Below are 24,660 nucleotides of genomic sequence, written 5' to 3'. Positions count from 1 at the left end.
TAAAGGGGCTTTGTTCGATCATAACTCTTCACTAGTCACCGAGGTGACAGACCCTTGTCTGTGATCTGCCTAGGAGGGCATTGTGACATCATAACTGTGCCCTGGTAATCCAGGTGACGTACCCTTGTCTGTGATGTGCCTAAGGGGGCATTGTGACATCATAACTGAGCACTGGTAACCTAGGTGACGTATCCTTTACTCTGATCTGCCTAAGGTGGTATTGTGACAACACAACGCTGCACTGGTCACCCAGGTGACAGACCCTTGTCTGTGAACTCCCTAAGGGGGCATTGTTACATGATAACTCTGCACTGGTCACCCAGGTGAGAGGCCCTTGTCTGTCATCTGCATAAGGGGGCACTGTGACATCATAACCCTGCACGGGTCACCCAGGTGACAGACCCTTGTCAGTGATCTGCCAAAGGGTGCATTGTGAAATCATAATTCTGCATGGGTCACCCTTTTGACATACCCTTGCCTTTGGTCTTCTTAAGTGGTCATTGTGACATCATAACACTGCACTGGTCACCCAGGTTACAGACCCCTGTCTGTGAACTGCCTAAGGTGTCATTGTGACATCATAACTCTGCACTGGTCACCCAGGTGACAGACCCTTGACTGTGATCTGCCCAAGGGGGCATTGTGACATCATAACTCTGCACGAGGCACCCAGATGGCAGACCCTTGTCTCTGATCTGCCTAAGGGGGCATTGTGACATCAAAACACTGCACGGGTCACCCATGTGACAGGCCCTTGAATGTGATCTGCCTTAGGGGGCATTGAGACATAATAAATCTGCACTGGTCCCCAGGTGACAGACCCTTGTCTTTGAACTACCTAAGGGGGCATTGTGACATCATAACTCTGCATTGGTCACCGAGGTGGCAGACTCTTGTCTTTGATCTCCCTGTGTGGGCATTGTGACATCATAACTCTGCACTGATCACCCAGTAGACAGACCCTTGTTTGTGATCTGCCTAAGGGGGCATTGTGACATCATAACTCTGCACGCATCTCCCAGGTGTCAGACCCTTGTGTGTGATATGCGTAAGGGGGCATTGTGACAACATATCTCAGCACGGGTAACCCAGGTGACAGACCCTTGTGTCTGATCTGCCTAAGTGTGTATTGTGACTTCATAACTCTGCAGTGGTCACACAGGTGACAGACCCTTGTCTGTGATCGGCCTAAGGGGCATTGTGACATCATAACTCTGCACGGGTCACCCAGGTGACAGACCCTTGTCTGTAATCTGCTTAAGGGGGAAATATGACATCATAACTCTGTACTGGTCACCCAGGTGTTGGACCCTTGTCTGTGATCTGCCGCAGGGTGCATTGTGATATCACAACACTGCACGGGTCACCCTGGTGTCAGACCCTTGTCAGTGATCTGCCTGAGAGGGCATTGCGACATCATAACTGTGCCCTGGTAACCCAGGTGACAGGCGCTTGTCTGTGATCTGGCTAAGTGATCATTGTGACATCATAACTCTGCACTGGTCACCCAGGTGACAGAACCTTGTCTGTGATCTGCTTACGTGGGCATTGTGACACCATAACTATGCACTGATAACCCAGGTGACAGACCCTGGTCTTTGATCTGCCTTAAGGTGGCATTGTGACATCATAACTCTGCACTGGTCAAACAGGTGACAGACCAATTGTCTGTGATCTGCCTAAGGGGTCACTGTGACATCATAACTCTGCACTGGTCACCCAGGTGACAAACCCTTGTCTGTGATCTGCCTAAGGGGTCATTGTGACATGATAACTACGCAATGTCACCCAGGTGGCAGATCCTTGTCTGTTTTCTGCTTAATGGGGCATTGTGACATCATAACTCTACACTGGGCACCCAGGTGACAGACCCTTGTCTGTGATTTGCCTAAGGGGGAATTGTGACATCATAACTATGCATTGGTCACTAAGGTGAGAGACCATTCTCTGTGATCTCCCTAAGGGGGTGTTGTGACATCATAAACCTGCAGTGGTCACCCAGATGACAGTCCCTTGTCTGTGAACTGCCTAAGGGGGCATTGTGACATCATAACTCTGCTCGGGTAACCCATGTGACAAGCACGTGAATGTGATCTGCCCAAGGGGTCATTGTGACATCATAATTCTGCACTGGTCGCCCAGGTGACAGACCCCTGTCTGTGATCTGCCTAAGGAGGCATTGTGACATCATAAGTCTGCACTGAGCACCAAGGTGACAGGCCCTTGTCTGTGATCTGCCTAAGGTGACATTGTGACATCATAACTCTGCATGTGTCACCCACGTGACAGGCCCTTGAAAGTGATCTGCTTAAGGGGTCACTGTGACATCATAACTCTGCACTGGTCACCCAGGTGACAGACCCTTGTCAGTGATCTGCCTAAGTGGGCATTGTGACATAGTAAGTCTGCACTGGGGACCCAGGTGACAGGCCCTTGTCTGTGATCTGCCTAAGGGGGCACTGTGACTTCCTAACTCTGCACTGGTCACCCAGGTGAAAGACCCTTGTCTGTGATCTGCCTAAAGGGGCATTGTGACATCATAACTCTGCAGTGGTGACCCAGGTGACAGACCCTTTTCTGTGATCGGCATAATGGAGTATTGTGACAACATAACTCTGCACTGGTCAGCCTGGTTACAGACTATTTTCCACTATCTGCCTATGGGGGCATTGTGACATCATAACTCTGCACTGGTTGCCCAGGTGACAGACCGTGTTCTGTGATCTGCCTAAAGGGGCTTTGTTCGATCATAACTCTTCACTAGTCACCGAGGTGACAGACCCTTGTCTGTGATCTGCCTAGGAGGGCATTGTGACATCATAACTGTGCCCTGGTAATCCAGGTGACGTACCCTTGTCTGTGATGTGCCTAAGGGGGCATTGTGACATCATAACTGAGCACTGGTAACCTAGGTGACGTATCCTTTACTCTGATCTGCCTAAGGTGGTATTGTGACAACACAACGCTGCACTGGTCACCCAGGTGACAGACCCTTGTCTGTGAACTCCCTAAGGGGGCATTGTTACATGATAACTCTGCACTGGTCACCCAGGTGAGAGGCCCTTGTCTGTCATCTGCATAAGGGGGCATTGTGACATCATAACCCTGCACGGGTCACCCAGGTGACAGACCCTTGTCAGTGATCTGCCAAAGGGTGCATTGTGAAATCATAATTCTGCATGGGTCACCCTTTTGACATACCCTTGCCTTTGGTCTTCTTAAGTGGTCATTGTGACATCATAACACTGCACTGGTCACCCAGGTTACAGACCCCTGTCTGTGAACTGCCTAAGGTGTCATTGTGACATCATAACTCTGCACTGGTCACCCAGGTGACAGACCCTTGACTGTGATCTGCCCAAGGGGGCATTGTGACATCATAACTCTGCACGAGGCACCCAGATGGCAGACCCTTGTCTCTGATCTGCCTAAGGGGGCATTGTGACATCAAAACACTGCACGGGTCACCCATGTGACAGGCCCTTGAATGTGATCTGCCTAAGGGGGCATTGAGACATAATAAATCTGCACTGGTCCCCAGGTGACAGACCCTTGTCTTTGAACTACCTAAGGGGGCATTGTGACATCATAACTCTGCATTGGTCACCGAGGTGGCAGACTCTTGTCTTTGATCTCCCTGTGTGGGCATTGTGACATCATAACTCTGCACTGATCACCCAGTAGACAGACCCTTGTTTGTGATCTGCCTAAGGGGGCATTGTGACATCATAACTCTGCACGCATCTCCCAGGTGTCAGACCCTTGTGTGTGATATGCGTAAGGGGGCATTGTGACAACATATCTCAGCACGGGTAACCCAGGTGACAGACCCTTGTGTCTGATCTGCCTAAGTGTGTATTGTGACTTCATAACTATGCAGTGGTCACACAGATGACAGACCCTTGTCTGTGATCGGCCTAAGGGGCATTGTGACATCATAACTCTGCACGGGTCACCCAGGTGACAGACCCTTGTCTGTAATCTGCTTAAGGGGGAAATATGACATCATAACTCTGTACTGGTCACCCAGGTGTTGGACCCTTGTCTGTGATCTGCCGCAGGGTGCATTGTGATATCACAACACTGCACGGGTCACCCTGGTGTCAGACCCTTGTCAGTGATCTGCCTGAGAGGGCATTGCGACATCATAACTGTGCCCTGGTAACCCAGGTGACAAGCGCTTGTCTGTGATCTGGCTAAGTGATCATTGTGACATCATAACTCTGCACTGGTCACCCAGGTGACAGAACCTTGTCTGTGATCTGCTTACGTGGGCATTGTGACACCATAACTATGCACTGATAACCCAGGTGACAGACCCTGGTCTTTGATCTGCCTTAAGGTAGCATTGTGACATCATAACTCTGCACTGGTCACCCAGGTGAGAGGCCCTTGTCTGTCATCTGCATAAGGGGGCACTGTGACATCATAACCCTGCACGGGTCACCCAGGTGACAGACCCTTGTCAGTGATCTGCCAAAGGGTGCATTGTGACATCATAATTCTGCATGGGTCACCCTTTTGACATACCCTTGCCTTTGGTCTACTTAAGTGGTCATTGTGACATCATAACACTGCACTGGTCACCCAGGTGACAGACCCCTGTCTGTGAACTGCCTAAGGTGTCATTGTGACATCATAACTCTGCACTGGTCACCCAGGTGACAGACCCTTGACTGTGATCTGCCCAAGGGGGCATTGTTACATCATAACTCTGCACGAGGCACCCAGATGGCAGACCCTTGTCTCTGATCTGCCTAAGGGGGCATTGTGACATCATAACTCTGCACTGGTCATCGTGGTGACAGACCCTTGTCTGTGATCTGCCTAAGGGGCATTGTGATTTCATAACTGTCCACTGGTCACCCAGGTGTCAAACCCTTTTCTGTGATCTGCCTAAGGGGGCATTGTGACATCATAACACTGCACGAGTCTCCCAGGTGATAGACCCCTGTCTGTGATCTGCATAAGGGTGCATTGTGACATCATAAGTCTGCCCGGGTCACCCTGGTGACAGACCATTGTCTTTGATCTGCTTAAGTGGGCATTGTGACAACATAAGTCTACACTGGTAACCCAGGTGACATACCCTTGTCTTTGATCTGCCTAAAGGGGCATTGTGACATCTTAACTCTGCATTGGTCACCCAGGTGACAGACCCTAGTCTGTGATCTGCCTAAGGGGTCATTGTGACATCATAACTCTGCACTGGTCACCCAGGTGACAGACCCTAGTCTGTGATCTGTCTAAGGGGTCATTGTGAGATCATAACTCTGCAATGGTCACCCAGGTGACAGACACTTGTCTGTGATCTTCTTAATGGAGCAATGTGACATCATAACTCTACACTGGGCACAAAGGTGACAGACCCTTGTCTGTGATCTGCCTAAGGGGGCATTGTGACATCATAACTCTGTTCGGGTCACCCATGTGACAGGCCCTTGAATGTGATCTGCCGAACGGGTCATGGTGACATCATAACTCTGCACTGGTCACCCAGGTGACAGACACTTGTCTGTGATCTGCCTAAGGGGGCATTGTGACATCATAAGTCTTCACTGGGCACCCTGGTGAAAGACCCTTTTCCGTGATCTGCCTACGGGGGCATTGTGACATCATAACTCGGAACTGGTCACCCAGGTGACAGACTCTTGTCTGTGATCTACCTAAGGGGGCATTGTGACATCATAAATCTGCACTGGTCACCCAAGTGACAGACCCTTGTCTGTGATCTGCCTAAAGGTGCATTGTGACACCATAACTCTGCACTGGGCACCCAGGTGAGAGACCTTTGTCTTTGATCTTCCTAAAGAGGCACTTTGACATCATAACTGTGCACGTGTCTGCGAGGTGACAGACCCTTGTCTGTGATCTGCCTAAGGGGGCATTTTGACATCATAATTCTCCACCCCTCACCCAGGTGGCAGACCCTTGTCTGAGATCTGCCTAAGGGGGCATTGTGACATCATAACACTGCAATGGACACCCAGGTGACAGATCCTTGTCTTTGATCTGCCTAAGGGGGCATTGTGACATCATAAATCTGCACTGGTCAGCCAGGTGACAGACCCTTTTCTGTGATCTGTCTAAGGGGGCATTGTCACATCAAAACTCTGCACTGCTCACCCAGGTGACAGACCCTTGTCTGTGATCAGCCTTAGGGGGCATTGTGACATCATAACACTGCACTTGTCAACCAGGAGACAGACCCTAGTCTGTGATCTGCCTAAGGTGGACTTGTGACACCATAACTCTGCACTCGTCACTGCGGTTACAGACCTTTATGTATGATCTGCCTAAGGGGGCATTGTGACATCATAACCCTGCACGGGTAACCCAAGTGACAGCCCCTTGTCTGTGAACTGCCTAAGGGGGCATTGTGGCATTATAACTCTGCACTGGTCACCCAGGTGGCAGACCCTTGTCTGTGATCTGCCTAAGGGGGCATTGTGACATCATAAGTCTGCACTGGGCAGTGAGGTGACAGGCCCTTGTCTGTGATCTGCCTATGTGGGCATTGTGACTTCATAACTCTGCACTGGTCACCCAGGTGACAGACCCTTGTCTGTGATCTGATTAAGGGGGCATTGTGACATCATAACTCTGCTCGGGTAACCCATGTGACAAGCACGTGAATGTGATCTGCCCAAGGGGTCATTGTGACATCATAATTCTGCACTGGTCGCCCAGGTGACAGACCCCTGTCTGTGATCTGCCTAAGGAGGCATTGTGACATCATAAGTCTGCACTGAGCACCAAGGTGACAGGCCCTTGTCTGTGATCTGCCTAAGGTGACATTGTGACATCATAACTCTGCATGTGTCACCCACGTGACAGGCCCTTGAAAGTGATCTGCTTAAGGGGTCACTGTGACATCATAACTCTGCACTGGTCACCCAGGTGACAGACCCTTGTCAGTGATCTGCCTAAGTGGGCATTGTGACATAGTAAGTCTGCACTGGGGACCCAGGTGACAGGCCCTTGTCTGTGATCTGCCTAAGGGGGCACTGTGACTTCCTAACTCTGCACTGGTCACCCAGGTGAAAGACCCTTGTCTGTGATCTGCCTTAGGGGGCATTGTGACATCATAACTCTCTTCGGGTCACCCATGTGACAGGCCCTTGAATGTGATCTGCCGAACGGGTCATGGTGACATCATAACTCTGCACTGGTCACCCAGGTGACAGACACTTGTCTGTGATCTGCCTAAGGGGGCATTTTGACATCATAAGTCTTCACTGGTCACCCTGGTGAAAGACCCTTTTCCGTGATCTGCCTACGGGGGCATTGTGACATCATAACTCGGAACTGGTCACCCAGGTGACAGACTCTTGTCTGTGATCTGCCTAAGGGGGCATTGTGACATCATAAATCTGCACTGGTCACCCAAGTGACAGACCCTTGTCTGTGATCTGCCTAAAGGTGCATTGTGACACCATAACTCTGCACTGGGCACCCAGGTGAGAGACCTTTGTCTTTCATCTTCCTAAAGAGGCACTTTGACATCATAACTGTGCACGTGTCTGCGATGTGACAGACCCTTGTCTGTGATCTGCCTAAGGGGGCATTTTGACGTCATAATTCTCCACCCCTCACCCAGGTGGCAGACCCTTGTCTGTGATCTGCCTAAGGGGGCATTGTGACATCATAACACTGCAATGGACACCCAGGTGACAGATCCTTGTCTTTGATCTGCCTAAGGGAGCTTTCTGACATCATAACTCTGCACTGGTCAGCCAGGTGACAGAGCCTTGTCTTTGATCTGTCTAAGGGGGCATTGTCACATCATAACTGTGCACGGGGCACCCAGGTGACAGACCCTTGTCTGTGATCTGCCTAAGGGGGTATTGTGACTTCATAACTCTGCACTCGTCACCCAGGTGAGAGACCCTTGTCTGTGATCTGTCAAGGGGGCATTGTGACATTATAACCCTGCACTGCTCACCCGGGTGACAGACGCTTTCCTGTTATCTGCCAAAGGGGGCATTGTGACATCATAACTCTGCACCGGTCACCCAGGTGACAGACCCTTGTCTGTGATCTGCCTAAGGGGGCATTGTGACATCATAACTCTGCACGGGTCACCCAGGTGACAGACCCTTTTCTGTGATCTACCTTCACGGGCATTGTGCCATCATAGTTCTGCACTGGTCACCCAGGTGACAGACCCTTGTCTGTGGTCTGCCTAAGGGGTCATTGTGACATCATAACTGTGCAGTGGTCACCCAGGTGACAGACCCTTGTCTGTGATCTGCCTAATGGGGCATTGTGACATCATAATACTGCACTTGTCACCCAGGAGACAGATCCTTGTCTGTGATCTGCCTAAGGGGGCACTGTGACACCATAACCCTGCACTGGTCACTGCGGTTACACACCCTTATGTATGATCTGACGAAGGTGGCATTGTGACATCGTAACTCTGCTCTGGTCACCCAGGTGACAGACCCTTGTCTCTGACCTGCCTAAGAGGGCATTGTGACATCATAACTCTGAACTGGGTAACTCAGGTGACGTACCGTAGTCTGTGATCTGCCTAAGGCGTCATTGTGACATCATAACTGTACACTGGTAACCAAGATAATGTACCCTTGACTGTGATTTGCGTAAGGTGGCATTGTGACATCCCAACTCTGCACTGGTCAGCCAGGTGAGAGACCATTGTCTGTGATCTCCATATGGGGGCATTGTGACATCATACCTCTGCACGGGTCACCCAGGTGACAGACCCTTGTCTGTGATATGCCAAAGGGTGCATTGTGACATCACAATTCTGCACGGGTCACCCTGCTGACAGACCCTTGTCTTTGATCTTCTTAAGTGGTCATTGTGACATCATAACTGTTCACGGGTCACCCAGTTGACTGACTCTTGTCTTTGATCTGCCTAAGGGGGCATTTGGACATCAAAACTCCGCACTGGTCATGCAGGTGACAGAACCTTGTCTGTGTTCTGCCTAGGAGGGCATTGTGACATCATAACTCTGCACTTGTCACCCAGGTGACAGACCGTTGTCTGCGATCTGCTTAAGGGGGCATTGTGATATCATAACCCTGCACTGGACACCCATTTGAGAGACCCTTGTCTGTAAACTGCCGAAGGGGGCATTGTGACATCAAAAATATGCACTAGTCACGCAGGTGACAGACCCTTGTCTGTGATCTGCCTAAGGGGGCACTGTCATATTATAACTCTTCACGGGTCCCCCAGCTGACAGACACTTGTCTGTGATCTGCCTCGGAGGGCATTGTGACATTATAACCCTGCACTGCTCACCCTGGTGACAGACCCTTTACTCTTATTTGCCTAAGGGGGTGTTGTGACATCACAAATCTGCATTGGTCTCCCAGGTGACAGACCTTTCTCTGTGATCTGCCTAAGGGGGCATTGTGACATCATAAGTATGCACTGAGCACCCAGTTGACAGGCCCTTGTCTGTGATCTGCCTAAGGGGGAATTTTGACTTCATATCTCTGCACACGACACCCTGGTGAGATACCCTTGTCTGTGATCTGTCTAGGATGGCATTGTAACATTATAACCCTGCACTGCTCACCCTGGTGACAGAACCTTGTCTGTTATCTGCCTAAGGGGGCATTGTGATGTCATAACTCTGCACCGGTCACCCAGGTGACAGACCCTTGCCTGTGATCTGCCTAAGGGGGCATTGTGACATCATAACTCTGCAATGGTCACCCAGGTGTCAGGCCCTTGTCTGTGATCTGCCTAATGTGGCATTGTGCCATCATAACACTGCACGGGGCACCCAGGTGGCAGGCCCTTGTCTGTGATCTGCCTAAGGGGGCATTGTGACATCGTAACTCTGCACGGGTCACACAGGTGACAGGACCTTGTCAGTGATATGCCTAAGGGGGCATTGTGACACTATTACACTGCACGGGTTCCCCAGGTGACAGACCCTTGTCTGTGGTCAGCCTAAGGGGGTGTAAGGACATCATAACTCTGCACGGCTCCCGCAGGTGACAGACCCTTGTCTGTGATTTGCTAAGGGGGCATTGTGACATGATAACTCTGCACGGGTCACCCAGGTGAGAGACCCTTGTCTCTGACCTGCCTAAGAGGGCATTGTGACATCATAACTCTGCACTGGGTAACTCAGGTGACGTACCGTAGTCTGTGATCTGCCTAAGGGGTCATTGTGACATCATAACTGTACACTGTTAACCAAGATAATGTACCCTTGACTGTGATTTGCGTAAGGTGGCATTGTGACATCCCAACTCTGCACTGGTCAGCCAGGTGAGAGACCATTGTCTGTGATCTCCATACGGGGGCATTGTGACATCATAACTCTGCACGGGTCACCCAGGTGACGGACCCTTGTCTGTGATATGCCAAAGGGTGCATTGTGACATCACAATTCTGCACGGGTCACCCTGCTGACAGACCCTTGTCTTTGATCTTCTTAAGTGGTCATTGTGACATCATAACTGTTCACGGGTCACCCAGTTGACTGACTCTTGTCTTTGATCTGCCTAAGGGGGCATTTGGACATCAAAACTCCGCACTGGTCATCCAGGTGACAGAACCTTGTCTGTGTTCTGCCTAGGGGGGCATTGTGACATCATAACTCTGCACTTGTCACCCAGGTGACAGACCGTTGTCTGCGATCTGCCTAAGGGGGCATTGTGACATCATAACCCTGCACTTCTCACCCAGGTGGCAGACCATTGTCTGCGATCTGCTTAAGGGGGCATTGTGATATCATAACCCTGCACTGGACACCCATTTGAGAGACCCTTGTCTGTAAACTGCCGAAGGGGGCATTGTGACATCAAAAATATGCACTAGTCACGCAGGTGACAGACCCTTGTCTGTGATCTGCCTAAGGGGGCACTGTCATATTATAACTCTTCACGGGTCGCCCAGCTGACAGACACTTGTCTGTGATCTGCCTCGGAGGGCATTGTGACATTATAACCCTGCACTGCTCACCCTGGTGACAGACCCTTTACTCTTATTTGCCTAAGGGGGTGTTGTGACATCACAAATCTGCATTGGTCTCCCAGGTGACAGACCTTTCTCTGTGATCTGCCTAAGGGGGCATTGTGACATCATAAGTATGCACTGGGCACCCAGTTGACAGGCCCTTGTCTGTGATCTGCCTAAGGGGGAATTTTGACTTCATATCTCTGCACACGACACCCAGGTGAGAGACCCTTGTCTGTGATCTGCCTAGGGTGGCATTGTAACATTATAACCCTGCACTGCTCACCCTGGTGACAGAACCTTGTCTGTTATCTGCCTAAGGGGGCATTGTGATGTCATAACTCTGCACCGGTCACCCAGGTGACAGACCCTTGCCTGTGATCTGCCTAAGGGGGCATTGTGACATCATAACTCTGCAATGGTCACCCAGGTGTCAGGCCCTTGTCTGTGATCTGCCTAATGTGGCATTGTGCCATCATAACACTGCACGGGGCACCCAGGTGGCAGGCCCTTGTCTGTGATCTGCCTAAGGGGGCATTGTGACATCGTAACTCTGCACGGGTCACACAGGTGACAGGACCTTGTCAGTGATATGCCTAAGGGGGCATTGTGACACTATTACACTGCACGGGTTCCCCAGGTGACAGACCCTTGTCTGTGGTCAGCCTAAGGGGGCGTAAGGACATCATAACTCTGCACGGCTCCCGCAGGAGACAGACCCTTGTCTGTGATTTGCTAAGGGGGCATTGTGACATGATAACTCTGCACGGGTCACCCAGGTGAGAGACCCTTGTCTCTGACCTGCCTAAGGGGACATTGTGACATCATAATTCTGCAGTGGTATCCCTGTTGACAGACCCTTGTCTGTTATCTGCCTAAGGGGCCATTGTGACATCATAACTCTGCCCGGGTAACCCAGGTGATAGACCCTTGTCTGTGATCTGCCTAATGGGGCACTGTGACATCCTATCTCTACACTGGTCTGCCAGGTGACAGACCCTTGTCTGTGATCTGCCTAAGGGGGCATTGTGACTTCATAACTCTGCACTGCTCACCCAGGTGACAGACCCTTCCCTTTGATCTGCCTAAAGGGGCATTGTCACATGATAATTCTGCACGGGTCACCCAGGTGACAGACCCATGTCGGCGGTCTGCCTAAGGGGGAATTGTGACATCATAACTGTGCACTGCTCACCGAGGTGACAGACCCTTGTCTGTGATCTGACTAAGGGGGCATTGTGGCATCATAACACAGCACTTGTCTCCCAGGAGACAGACCCTTGTCTGTGATCTGCCTAAGGGGTCATTGTGACACCATAACTCTGCACTGATCACCGCGGTTTCAGACCCTTATGTATGATCTGCCTAAGGGGGAATTGTGACATCATAACTCTGCACTGGTCACCCAGGTGACAGACCCTTGTCTTTGATCTGACTAAGGGGGCATTGTGACATCATTACTCTGCACGGGGTACCCAGGTGACAGACCCTTGTCTGTGATCTGCCTAAGGTGGCATTGTGACATCATAACTCTGCACGTGTCACCCACGTGACAGGCCCTTTAGTGTAGTCTGCTTAAGGGGACATTGTGACATCATAACTCTGCACTGCTCACCCAGGTGACAGACCCTAGTCTGTGATCTGCCTAAGGGCGCATTGTGACCTCATAACACCGCACTGGTCACCCAGGTGACAGGCCCTTGTCTGTGATCCGAATAAGGGGGCATGGTGACTTCATAACTCTGCACTGCTCACTCAGGTGACAGACCCTTGTCTGCTATCTGCCTAAGGGGGCATTGTGACATCATAACTCTTCACGGGTCACCCAGGTGACAGATCCTTTACTTTGATCTGCCTAAGGGGGCATTGTGACATCATAAATCTGCACTGGTCAGCCAGGTGACAGACCCTTTTCTGTGATCTGTCTAAGGGGGCATTGTCACATCAAAACTCTGCACTGCTCACCCAGGTGACAGACCCTTGTCTGTGATCAGCCTTAGGGGGCATTGTGACATCATAACACTGCACTTGTCAACCAGGAGACAGACCCTAGTCTGTGATCTGCCTAAGGTGGCCTTGTGACACCATAACTCTGCACTCGTCACTGCGGTTAAAGACCCTTATGTATGATCTGCCTAAGGGGGCATTGTGACATCATAACCCTGCACGGGTAACCCAAGGGACAGACCCTTGTCTGTGAACTGCCTAAGGGGGCATTGTGGCATTATAACTCTGCACTGGTCACCCAGGTGACAGACCCTTGTCTGTGATCTGCCTAAGGGGGCATTGTGACTTCATAACTCTGCACTGCTCACCCAGGTGACAGACCCTTCCCTTTGATCTGCCGAAAGGGGCATTGTCACATGATAATTCTGCACGGGTCACCCAGGTGACAGACCCATGTCGGCGGTCTGCCTAAGGGGGAATTGTGACATCATAACTATGCACTGCTCACCGAGGTGACAGACCCTTGTCTGTGATCTGACTAAGGGGGCATTGTGACATCATAACACTGCACTTGTCTCCCAGGAGACAGACCCTTGTCTGTGATCTGCCTAAGGGGTCATTGTGACACCATAACTCTGCACTGATCACCGCGGTTTCAGACCCTTATGTATGATCTGCCTAAGGGGGCATTGTGACATCATAACTCTGCACTGGTCACCCAGGTGACAGACCCTTGTCTTTGATCTGACTAAGGGGGCATTGTGACATCATTACTCTGCACGGGGTACCCAGGTGACAGACCCTTGTCTGTGATCTGCCTAAGGTGGCATTGTGACATCATAACTCTGCACGTGTCACCCACGTGACAGGCCCTTTAGTGTGGTCTGCTTAAGGGGACATTGTTGTGACATCATAACTCTGCACTGCTCACCCAGGTGACAGACCCTAGTCTGTGATCTGCCTAAGGGCGCACTGTGACCTCATAACTCCGCACTGGTCACCCAGGTGACAGGCCCTTGTCTGTGATCTGCCTAAGGGGGCATGGTGACTTCATAACTCTGCACTGCTCACTCAGGTGACAGACCCTTGTCTGTGATCTGCCTAAGGGGGCATTGTGACATCATAACTCTTCACGGGTCACCCAGGTGACAGATCCTTTACTTTGATCTGCCTAAGGGGGCATTGTGACATCATAAATCTGCACTGCTCACCCAGGTGACAGACCCTTGTCTGTGATCAGCCTTAGTGGGCATTGTGACATCATAACACTGCACTTGTCAACCAGGAGACAGACCCTAGTCTGTGATCTGCCTAAGGTGGCCTTGTGACACCATAACTCTGCACTCGTCACTGCGGTTACAGACCCTTATGTATGATCTGCCTAAGGGGGCATTGTGACATCATAACCCTGCACGGGTAACGCAAGTGACAGACCCTTGTCTGTGAACTGCCTAAGGGGGCATTGTGGCATTATAACTCTGCACTGGTCACCCAGGTGACAGACCCTTGTCTGTGATCTGCCTAAGGGGGCATTGTGACATCATAAGTCTGCACTGGGCAGTGAGGTGACAGGCCCTTGTCTGTGATCTGCCTAAGGGGGCATTGTGACTTCATATCTCTGCACTGGTCACCCAGGAGACAGACCCTTGTTTGTGATGTGCCTAAGGGGGCATTGTGACATCATAACACTGCAATGGACACCCAGGTGACAGATCCTTGTATTTGATCTGCCTAAGGGGGCATTGTGACATCATCACTCTGCACGGGGCACCCAGGTGACAGAACCTTGTCTGTGATCTGCCAAAGGGGGCATTGTGACATCATAACTCTGGTCAAGTCACCCACGTGACAGGCCCTTGAATGTGATCTGCCTAAGGGTGCATTGTGACATCATAACCCTGCGTTGGTCACCAAGGTGATAGACCATTGTCTGTGATCTGCATCAGGGGGCGTTGTGACATCATAAATCTGCACTGGTCTCCCAGGTGACAGACACTTGTCTGTGATCTGCCTAAGAGGGCATTGTGCCTTCATAAGTCTGCACTGCTCACCCAGGTGACAGACCCTTGTCTGTGATCAGCCTAAGCGGGCATTGTGATATCATAACACTGCACTTGTCAACCAGGAGACAGACCCTGGTCTGTGATCTGCCTAAGGTGGCATTGTGACACCATAACTCTACACCGGTCACCGCGGTTAGAGACCCTTATGTATGATCTGCGTAAGGGGGCATTGTGACATCATAACTCTGCATTAGTTACCCAGGTGACCGACCCTTGTCTGTGATCTGCCTAAGAGGGCATTGTGACATCATAAGTGAGCACTGGTAACCCAGGTGACGTAACCTTGACTGTGATCTGCCTAAGGTGGTATTGTGACATCACAACTCTGCACTGGTCACCCAGGTGACAGACCCTTGTCCGTGAACTGCCTAAGGGGGCATTGTGACATCATATCTCTGCTCTAGGAACCCAGGTGAGATACCCTTGTCTGTGATCTGCATAAGGGGGCATTGTGACATTATAACCCTCCACGGGTCGCCCAGGTGACAGATCCTTGTCTGTGATCTGCGAAAGGGTGCATTGTGACGTCATAATTCTGCACGGGTCACCCTGGTGACAGACCCTTCTCTGTTATCTGCCTAAGGGGCCATTGAGACATCATAACTCTGCCCGGGTAACCCAGGTGACAGACCGTTGTCTGTGATCTGCCTAATGGGGCATTGTGACATCATATCTCTACACAGGTCTCCCAGGTGACAGACCCTTCTCTGTGAACTGCCTAAGGGGTCATTGTGACATAACTCTGCACTGGTCAGCCAGGTGACAGACCCTTGTCTGTGATCTGTCTAAGGGGGCATTGTCACATCATAACTCTGCACTGCTTACCCAGGTGACAGACCCTTGTCTGTGATCAGCCTTAGGGGGCATTGTGACATCATAACACTGCATTTGTCAACCAGGAGACAGACCCTAGTCTGTGATCTGCCTAAGGTGGCCATGTGACACCATAACTCTGCACATGTCACTGCGGTTACAGACCCTTATGTATGATCTGCCTAAGGGGGCATTGTGACATCATAACCCTGCACGGGTAACCCAAGTGACAGACCCTTGTCTGTGAACTGCCTAAAGGGGCATTGTGGCATTATAACTCTGCACTGGTCACCCAGGTGACAGACCCTTGTCTGTTATCTGCATAAGGGCGCATTGTGACATCATAACTCTGCACGTGTCACCCACGTGACAGGCCCTTGAAATTTGATCTGCTTAAGGGGTCATTGTGACATCATAACTCTGCACTGATCACCCAGGTGACAGACCCTTGTCTGTGATCTGCCTAACGGGGCATTGTGACATCATAAGTCTGCACTGGGCACCCAGGTGACAGGCCCTTGTCTGTGATCTGCCTAAGGGGGCATTGTGATATCATAACACTGCACTTGTCAACCAGGAGACAGACCCTGGTCTGTGATCTGCCTAAGGTGGCATTGTGACACCATAACTCTACACCGGTCACCGCGGTTAGAGACCCTTATGTATGATCTGCGTAAGGGGGCATTGTGACATCATAACTCTGCATTAGTTACCCAGGTGACCGACCCTTGTCTGTGATCTGCCTAAGAGGGCATTGTGACATCATAAGTGAGCACTGGTAACCCAGGTGACGTAACCTTGACTGTGATCTGCCTAAGGTGGTATTGTGACATCACAACTCTGCACTGGTCACCCAGGTGACAGACCCTTGTCCGTGAACTGCCTAAGGGGGCATTGTGACATCATATCTCTGCTCTAGGAACCCAGGTGAGATACCCTTGTCTGTGATCTGCATAAGGGGGCATTGTGACATTATAACCCTCCACGGGTCGCCCAGGTGACAGATCCTTGTCTGTGATCTGCGAAAGGGTGCATTGTGACGTCATAATTCTGCACGGGTCACCCTGGTGACAGACCCTTCTCTGTTATCTGCCTAAGGGGCCATTGAGACATCATAACTCTGCCCGGGTAACCCAGGTGACAGACCGTTGTCTGTGATCTGCCTAATGGGGCATTGTGACATCATATCTCTACACAGGTCTCCCAGGTGACAGACCCTTCTCTGTGAACTGCCTAAGGGGTCATTGTGACATAACTCTGCACTGGTCAGCCAGGTGACAGACCCTTGTCTGTGATCTGTCTAAGGGGGCATTGTCACATCATAACTCTGCACTGCTTACCCAGGTGACAGACCCTTGTCTGTGATCAGCCTTAGGGGGCATTGTGTCATCATAACACTGCATTTGTCAACCAGGAGACAGACCCTAGTCTGTGATCTGCCTAAGGTGGCCATGTGACACCATAACTCTGCACATGTCACTGCGGTTACAGACCCTTATGTATGATCTGCCTAAGGGGGCATTGTGACATCATAACCCTGCACGGGTAACCCAAGTGACAGACCCTTGTCTGTGAACTGCCTAAAGGGGCATTGTGGCATTATAACTCTGCACTGGTCACCCAGGTGACAGACCCTTGTCTGTTATCTGCATAAGGGCGCATTGTGACATCATAACTCTGCACGTGTCACCCACGTGACAGGCCCTTGAAATTTGATCTGCTTAAGGGGTCATTGTGACATCATAACTCTGCACTGATCACCCAGGTGACAGACCCTTGTCTGTGATCTGCCTAACGGGGCATTGTGACATCATAAGTCTGCACTGGGCACCCAGGTGACAGGCCCTTGTCTGTGATCTGCCTAAGGGGGCATTGTGACTTCATAACTCTGCACTGTTCACCCAGGTTACAGGCCCTAGTCTGTGATGTGCATAAGGGGGCATTTTGACATTATAACACAGCACTGGGCACCCAGGTGACAGGCCCTTGTCTGTGATCTGCCTAAGGGGGCATTGTGACTTCATAACTCGGCACTGGTCACCCAGGAGACAGACCCTTGTTTGTGATGTGCCTAAGGGGGCATTGTGACATCATAACACTGCAATGGACACCCAGGTGACAGATCCTTGTATATGATCTGCCTAAGGGGGCATTGTGACATCATAACTCGGCACAGGGCACCCTGGTTACAGAACCTTGTCTGTGATCTGCCCAAGGGGGCATTGTGTCATCATAACTCTCGTCGAGTCACCCACGTGACAGGCCCTTGAATGTGATCTGCCTAAGGGTGCATTGTGACATCATAACTCTGCGTTGGTCACCAAGGTGATAGACCATTGTCTGTGATCTGCATAAGGGGGCGTTGTGACATCATAAATCTGCACTGGTCTCCCAGGTGACAGACACTTGTCTGTGATCTGTCTAAGGGGGCATTGTGACTTCATAAGTCTGCACTGCTCACCCAGGTGACAGACCCTTGTCTGTGATCAGCCTAAGGGGGCATTGTGATATCATAACACTGCACTTGTCAACCAGGAGACAGACCCTAGTCTGTGATCTGCCTAAGGTGGCATTGTGACAATATAACTCTGCACTGATCACCGCGGTTACAGACCCTTATGTATGATCAGCCTAAGGGGGCATTGTGACATCATAACTCTGCATTAGTTACACAGGTGACCGACCCTTGTCTGTGATCTGCCTAGGAGGGCATTGTGACATCACAACTGAGCACTGGTAACCCAGGTGATGTAACCATGACTGTGATCTTCCTAAGGTGGTATTGTGACATCACAACTCTGCACTGGTCACCCAGGTGACAGACCCTTGTCTGTGAACTGCCTAAGGGGGCATTGTGACATCATATCTCTGCCCTAGGAACCCAGGCCAGTGACCCTTGTCTGTGATCTGCATAAGGGGGCATTGTGACATCATAACCCTCCACGGGTCACCCAGGTGACAGATCCTTGTCTGTGATCTGCGAAAGGGTGCATTGTGGCATCATAATTCTGCACGGGTCACCCTGGTGACATACCCTTGTCTTTGATCTTCTTAAGTAGTCATTGTGACATCATTACTCTGCACTGGTCACCCAGGTGACAGACCCTTGTCTGTGATCTGGCTAAGGGGGCATTGTGACATCTTAACTCTGCACTGGTCCACCAGGTGATAGACCCTTGTCTGTGTTCTGCCTAAGGGGGCATTGTGACATCATAACACTGCACTGGTCGCCCAGGTGACAGACCATTTGCTGTGATCTGCCTATGGGGGCATTTTGATATCATAACCCTGCCCTGGACACCCAGGTGAGAGACCCTTTTCTGTAAACTGCCTAAGGGGGCGTTGTGACATCATAACTCTGCACTAGTCATGCAGGTGTCAGACCCTTTTCTGTGATGTGCCTAAGGGGGCATTGTGACATCATAACACTGCACTGGGCACCTAGGTGACAGACCCCTGTCTGTGAACTCCCTAAGTTTTCATTGTGACATCAAAACTCTGCACTGGTCACTCAGGTGACAGACCATTGTCTGTGATCTGCCCGAGGGGCATTGTGACATCTTAACTCTGCACGAGACGCCCAGGTGGCAGTCCCTTGTCTGTGATCTGCCTAAGGGGGCATTGTGACATCAAAACTCTGTACGGGTCACCCATATGACAGGCCCTTGAGTGTGATCTGCCTAAGGGGGCATTGAGACATCATAATTCTGCACTGGTCCCTAGGTGACAGACCCTTGACTTTGATCTACCTAAGAGGGCATTGTGACATCATAACACTGCATTGGTCACCGAGGTGACAGACCCTTGTGTTTGATCTGCCTAAGTGGGCATTGTGACATCATAACTCTGTCCTGGTCACCCAGGAGACAGACCCTTGTTTGTGATCTGCCTAAAGGGGCATTGTGACATCATAACACTGCAATGGACACCCAGGTGACGGATCCTTGTCTTTGATCTGCCTAACGGTTCATATTGACATCATAACTCTGCACTGGTCAGCCAGGTGACAGACCCTTGTCTTTGATCTCTCTAAGAGGGCGTTGTCACATCATAACTCTGCATGGGGCACCCAGGTGACAGACCCTTGTCTGTGATCTGCCTAAGCGGGCATTGTGACATCATAACTCAGCTCGAGTCACCCATGTGACAGGCGCATGAATGTGATCTGAATAAGGGTGCATGGTGACATCATGACTCTGCATTTGTCACCCCGGTGACTGACCCTTGTCTGTGATCTGCCTAAGGGGGCATTGTGACATCATAAGTCTGCGCAGGTCACCCAGGTGACAGGCCCTTGTCTGTGATCTGCCTAAGGGGGCATTGTGACTTCATAACAGTGCACTGTTCACCCAGGTTACAGGCCCTAGTCTGTGATGTGCATAAGGGGGCATTTTGACATTATAACACAGCACTGGGCACCCAGGTGACAGGCCCTTGTCTGTGATCTGCCTAAGGGGGCATTGTGACTTCATAACTCGGCACTGGTCACCCAGGAGACAGACCCTTGTTTGTGATGTGCCTAAGGGGGCATTGTGACATCATAACACTGCAATGGACACCCAGGTGACAGATCCTTGTATATGATCTGCCTAAGGGGGCATTGTGACATCATAACTCGGCACAGGGCACCCTGGTTACAGAACCTTGTCTGTGATCTGCCCAAGGGGGCATTGTGTCATCATAACTCTCGTCGAGTCACCCACGTGACAGGCCCTTGAATGTGATCTGCCTAAGGGTGCATTGTGACATCATAACTCTGCGTTGGTCACCAAGGTGATAGACCATTGTCTGTGATCTGCATAAGGGGGCGTTGTGACATCATAAATCTGCACTGGTCTCCCAGGTGACAGACACTTGTCTGTGATCTGTCTAAGGGGGCATTGTGACTTCATAAGTCTGCACTGCTCACCCAGGTGACAGACCCTTGTCTGTGATCAGCCTAAGGGGGCATTGTGATATCATAACACTGCACTTGTCAACCAGGAGACAGACCCTAGTCTGTGATCTGCCTAAGGTGGCATTGTGACAATATAACTCTGCACTGATCACCGCGGTTACAGACCCTTATGTATGATCAGCCTAAGGGGGCATTGTGACATCATAACTCTGCATTAGTTACACAGGTGACCGACCCTTGTCTGTGATCTGCCTAGGAGGGCATTGTGACATCACAACTGAGCACTGGTAACCCAGGTGATGTAACCATGACTGTGATCTTCCTAAGGTGGTATTGTGACATCACAACTCTGCACTGGTCACCCAGGTGACAGACCCTTGTCTGTGAACTGCCTAAGGGGGCATTGTGACATCATATCTCTGCCCTAGGAACCCAGGCCAGTGACCCTTGTCTGTGATCTGCATAAGGGGGCATTGTGACATCATAACCCTCCACGGGTCACCCAGGTGACAGATCCTTGTCTGTGATCTGCGAAAGGGTGCATTGTGGCATCATAATTCTGCACGGGTCACCCTGGTGACATACCCTTGTCTTTGATCTTCTTAAGTAGTCATTGTGACATCATTACTCTGCACTGGTCACCCAGGTGACAGACCCTTGTCTGTGATCTGGCTAAGGGGGCATTGTGACATCTTAACTCTGCACTGGTCCACCAGGTGATAGACCCTTGTCTGTGTTCTGCCTAAGGGGGCATTGTGACATCATAACACTGCACTGGTCGCCCAGGTGACAGACCATTTGCTGTGATCTGCCTATGGGGGCATTTTGATATCATAACCCTGCCCTGGACACCCAGGTGAGAGACCCTTTTCTGTAAACTGCCTAAGGGGGCGTTGTGACATCATAACTCTGCACTAGTCATGCAGGTGTCAGACCCTTTTCTGTGATGTGCCTAAGGGGGCATTGTGACATCATAACACTGCACTGGGCACCTAGGTGACAGACCCCTGTCTGTGAACTCCCTAAGTTTTCATTGTGACATCAAAACTCTGCACTGGTCACTCAGGTGACAGACCATTGTCTGTGATCTGCCCGAGGGGCATTGTGACATCTTAACTCTGCACGAGACGCCCAGGTGGCAGTCCCTTGTCTGTGATCTGCCTAAGGGGGCATTGTGACATCAAAACTCTGTACGGGTCACCCATATGACAGGCCCTTGAGTGTGATCTGCCTAAGGGGGCATTGAGACATCATAATTCTGCACTGGTCCCTAGGTGACAGACCCTTGACTTTGATCTACCTAAGAGGGCATTGTGACATCATAACACTGCATTGGTCACCGAGGTGACAGACCCTTGTGTTTGATCTGCCTAAGTGGGCATTGTGACATCATAACTCTGTCCTGGTCACCCAGGAGACAGACCCTTGTTTGTGATCTGCCTAAAGGGGCATTGTGACATCATAACACTGCAATGGACACCCAGGTGACGGATCCTTGTCTTTGATCTGCCTAACGGTTCATATTGACATCATAACTCTGCACTGGTCAGCCAGGTGACAGACCCTTGTCTTTGATCTCTCTAAGAGGGCGTTGTCACATCATAACTCTGCATGGGGCACCCAGGTGACAGACCCTTGTCTGTGATCTGCCTAAGCGGGCATTGTGACATCATAACTCAGCTCGAGTCACCCATGTGACAGGCGCATGAATGTGATCTGAATAAGGGTGCATGGTGACATCATGACTCTGCATTTGTCACCCCGGTGACTGACCCTTGTCTGTGATCTGCCTAAGGGGGCATTGTGACATCATAAGTCTGCGCAGGTCACCCAGGTGACAGGCCCTTGTCTGTGATCTGCCTAAGGGGGCATTGTGACTTCATAACAGTGCACTGCCCACACAGGCGTCAGACACTTGACTGTTATCTGCCTAAGGGGGCATTGTGACTTCATAACTCTGCACTTGTCACCCAGGAGACAGACCCTTGTTTGTGATCTGCCTAAGGGGGCATTGTGACATCATAACACTGCAATGGACACCCAGGTGACAGACCCTTGACTCTGATCTGCATAAGGGGGCATTGTGACGTCTTACATCTACACTGGCCACCCAGGTGACAGACCGTTGTCTGTGATCCGCCTAAGGGGGCATTTTGATATCATATCTCCGCACTGGTCACGCAGGTGAGAGAGCCTTGTCTGTGATCTGCCTAAGGAGGGACTGTGACATCATAACTTTGCATTGGTCACCAAGGTGACAGACCATTGTCTTTGATCTACCTAAGGGGGCGTTTTGACATCATAAATCTGCACTGGTCACTCAGGTGACAGACCCTTGTCGGTGAACTGCCTAAGGGGGCATTGAGATATCATAACTCTGCACAGGTCACCCAGGTGACAGACCCTTGTCTTTGATCTGCTTAAGGGGGCATTGTGACCTCATAACTCTCCACTGGTAACCCAGGTGACAGACGCTTGTGTGCAAACTGCCTAACGGGGCATTGTGACATCATAACTTTGCACTGGTCACGCTGGTGACAGACCCTTGTCGGTGATCAGCCTAAGGGGGCATTGTGACATCAAAACTCTGCACTGGGCACCCAGGTGACAGAACCTTGTATTTGATCTGCCTAAAAGGGCATTTTGACATCATAATTCTGCACGAGTTGCCGAGGTGACAGACCCTTGTCTTTGATCTGCCTAAGGGGGCATTGTGACATCATAAATCTTCACTGGTCACCGTGGTTACTGACCCTTATCTGTGATCTGCCTAAGGGGGCATTGTGACATCATAACGCCGCACCGGTCACATAGGAGATGGACCCTTGTCTGTGATCTGCATAAGGCGGCATTGTGCCATCATAACACTGCACTGGTCACCCTGGTGACAGACCCTTGTCCGTTATCAGCCTAAGGGGTCATTGTGACATCAAAACTCTGCAAGGGGCACCTAGGTGACAAGCCCTTGCCTGTGATCTCCCTAAGGGGGCATTGTGACTTCATAACTCTGCACTGGGCGCCCAGGTGACAGGCCCTTGTCTGTGATCTGCCTAAGGGGGCATTGTGACACCATAACTCTGCACTGGTCACTGTGGTTACAGACCCTTATCTCTGATCTGCCTTAGGGTGCATTTTGACATCATAACTCTGCACTGGTCACCCAGGTGACCGACCCTTGTCTGTGATCTGCCTAAGGGGGCATTGTGACATCATAAGTCTACACTGGGCACCCAGGTGAGAGACCCTTGTCAGTGATCTGCCAAAGGGGGCATTGTGACATCATAACCCTGCTCTCGTCACCCAGGTGACAGACCCTTGTCTGTAATCTGCCTAAGGGGGCATTGTGACATCATAATACTCCAATGGTCACCCAGGTGACAGTCCCTTGTGTTTGAGCTGTCTAAGGGCGCATTGTGACATCATAACTCTGCACTGGTCAGCCAGGTGACAGACCCTTGTCTTTGATCTGTCTAAGGGGGCATTGTTACATCATGCCCATGTCTATGATCTGCTTAAGGGGGTAATATGGCATCATAACTCTGTACTGGTCACCCAGGTGTCAGACCGTAGTCTTTGATCTGCCTCAGGGGGAATTGTGACATCATAACACTGCACGGGTCACCCTGGTGTCAGACCCCTGTCTGTGATCTGCCTGAGGGGGCATTGCAACATTATAACCCTGCACTGGTCACCCAGGTGACAGGCGCTTGTCTGTGATCTTCGCAAAGGGGCATTGTGACATCATAACTCCACACGGGACACCCAGGTGACTGGCCCTTGTCTGTGATCTGCCTAAGGGGGCATTGTGACATCATAACTATGCACGGTTCACACAGGTGACAGGCCCTTGTTAGTGATCTGCCTAAGGGGCATTGTGACATCATAACTCTGCACGCATCCCCCAGGTGTCAGACCCATGCCTGTAATCTGCGTAAGGGGGCATTGTGACATCATAACTCTGCACGGGTCACCCAGGTGACAGACCCTTGT

This window comes from Gorilla gorilla, chromosome 14 (genome assembly GCF_029281585.2).
Source record: "Gorilla gorilla gorilla isolate KB3781 chromosome 14, NHGRI_mGorGor1-v2.1_pri, whole genome shotgun sequence".
NCBI lineage: Eukaryota > Metazoa > Chordata > Mammalia > Primates > Hominidae > Gorilla > Gorilla gorilla.
Note: the sequence above shows the minus strand (reverse complement) of the source record.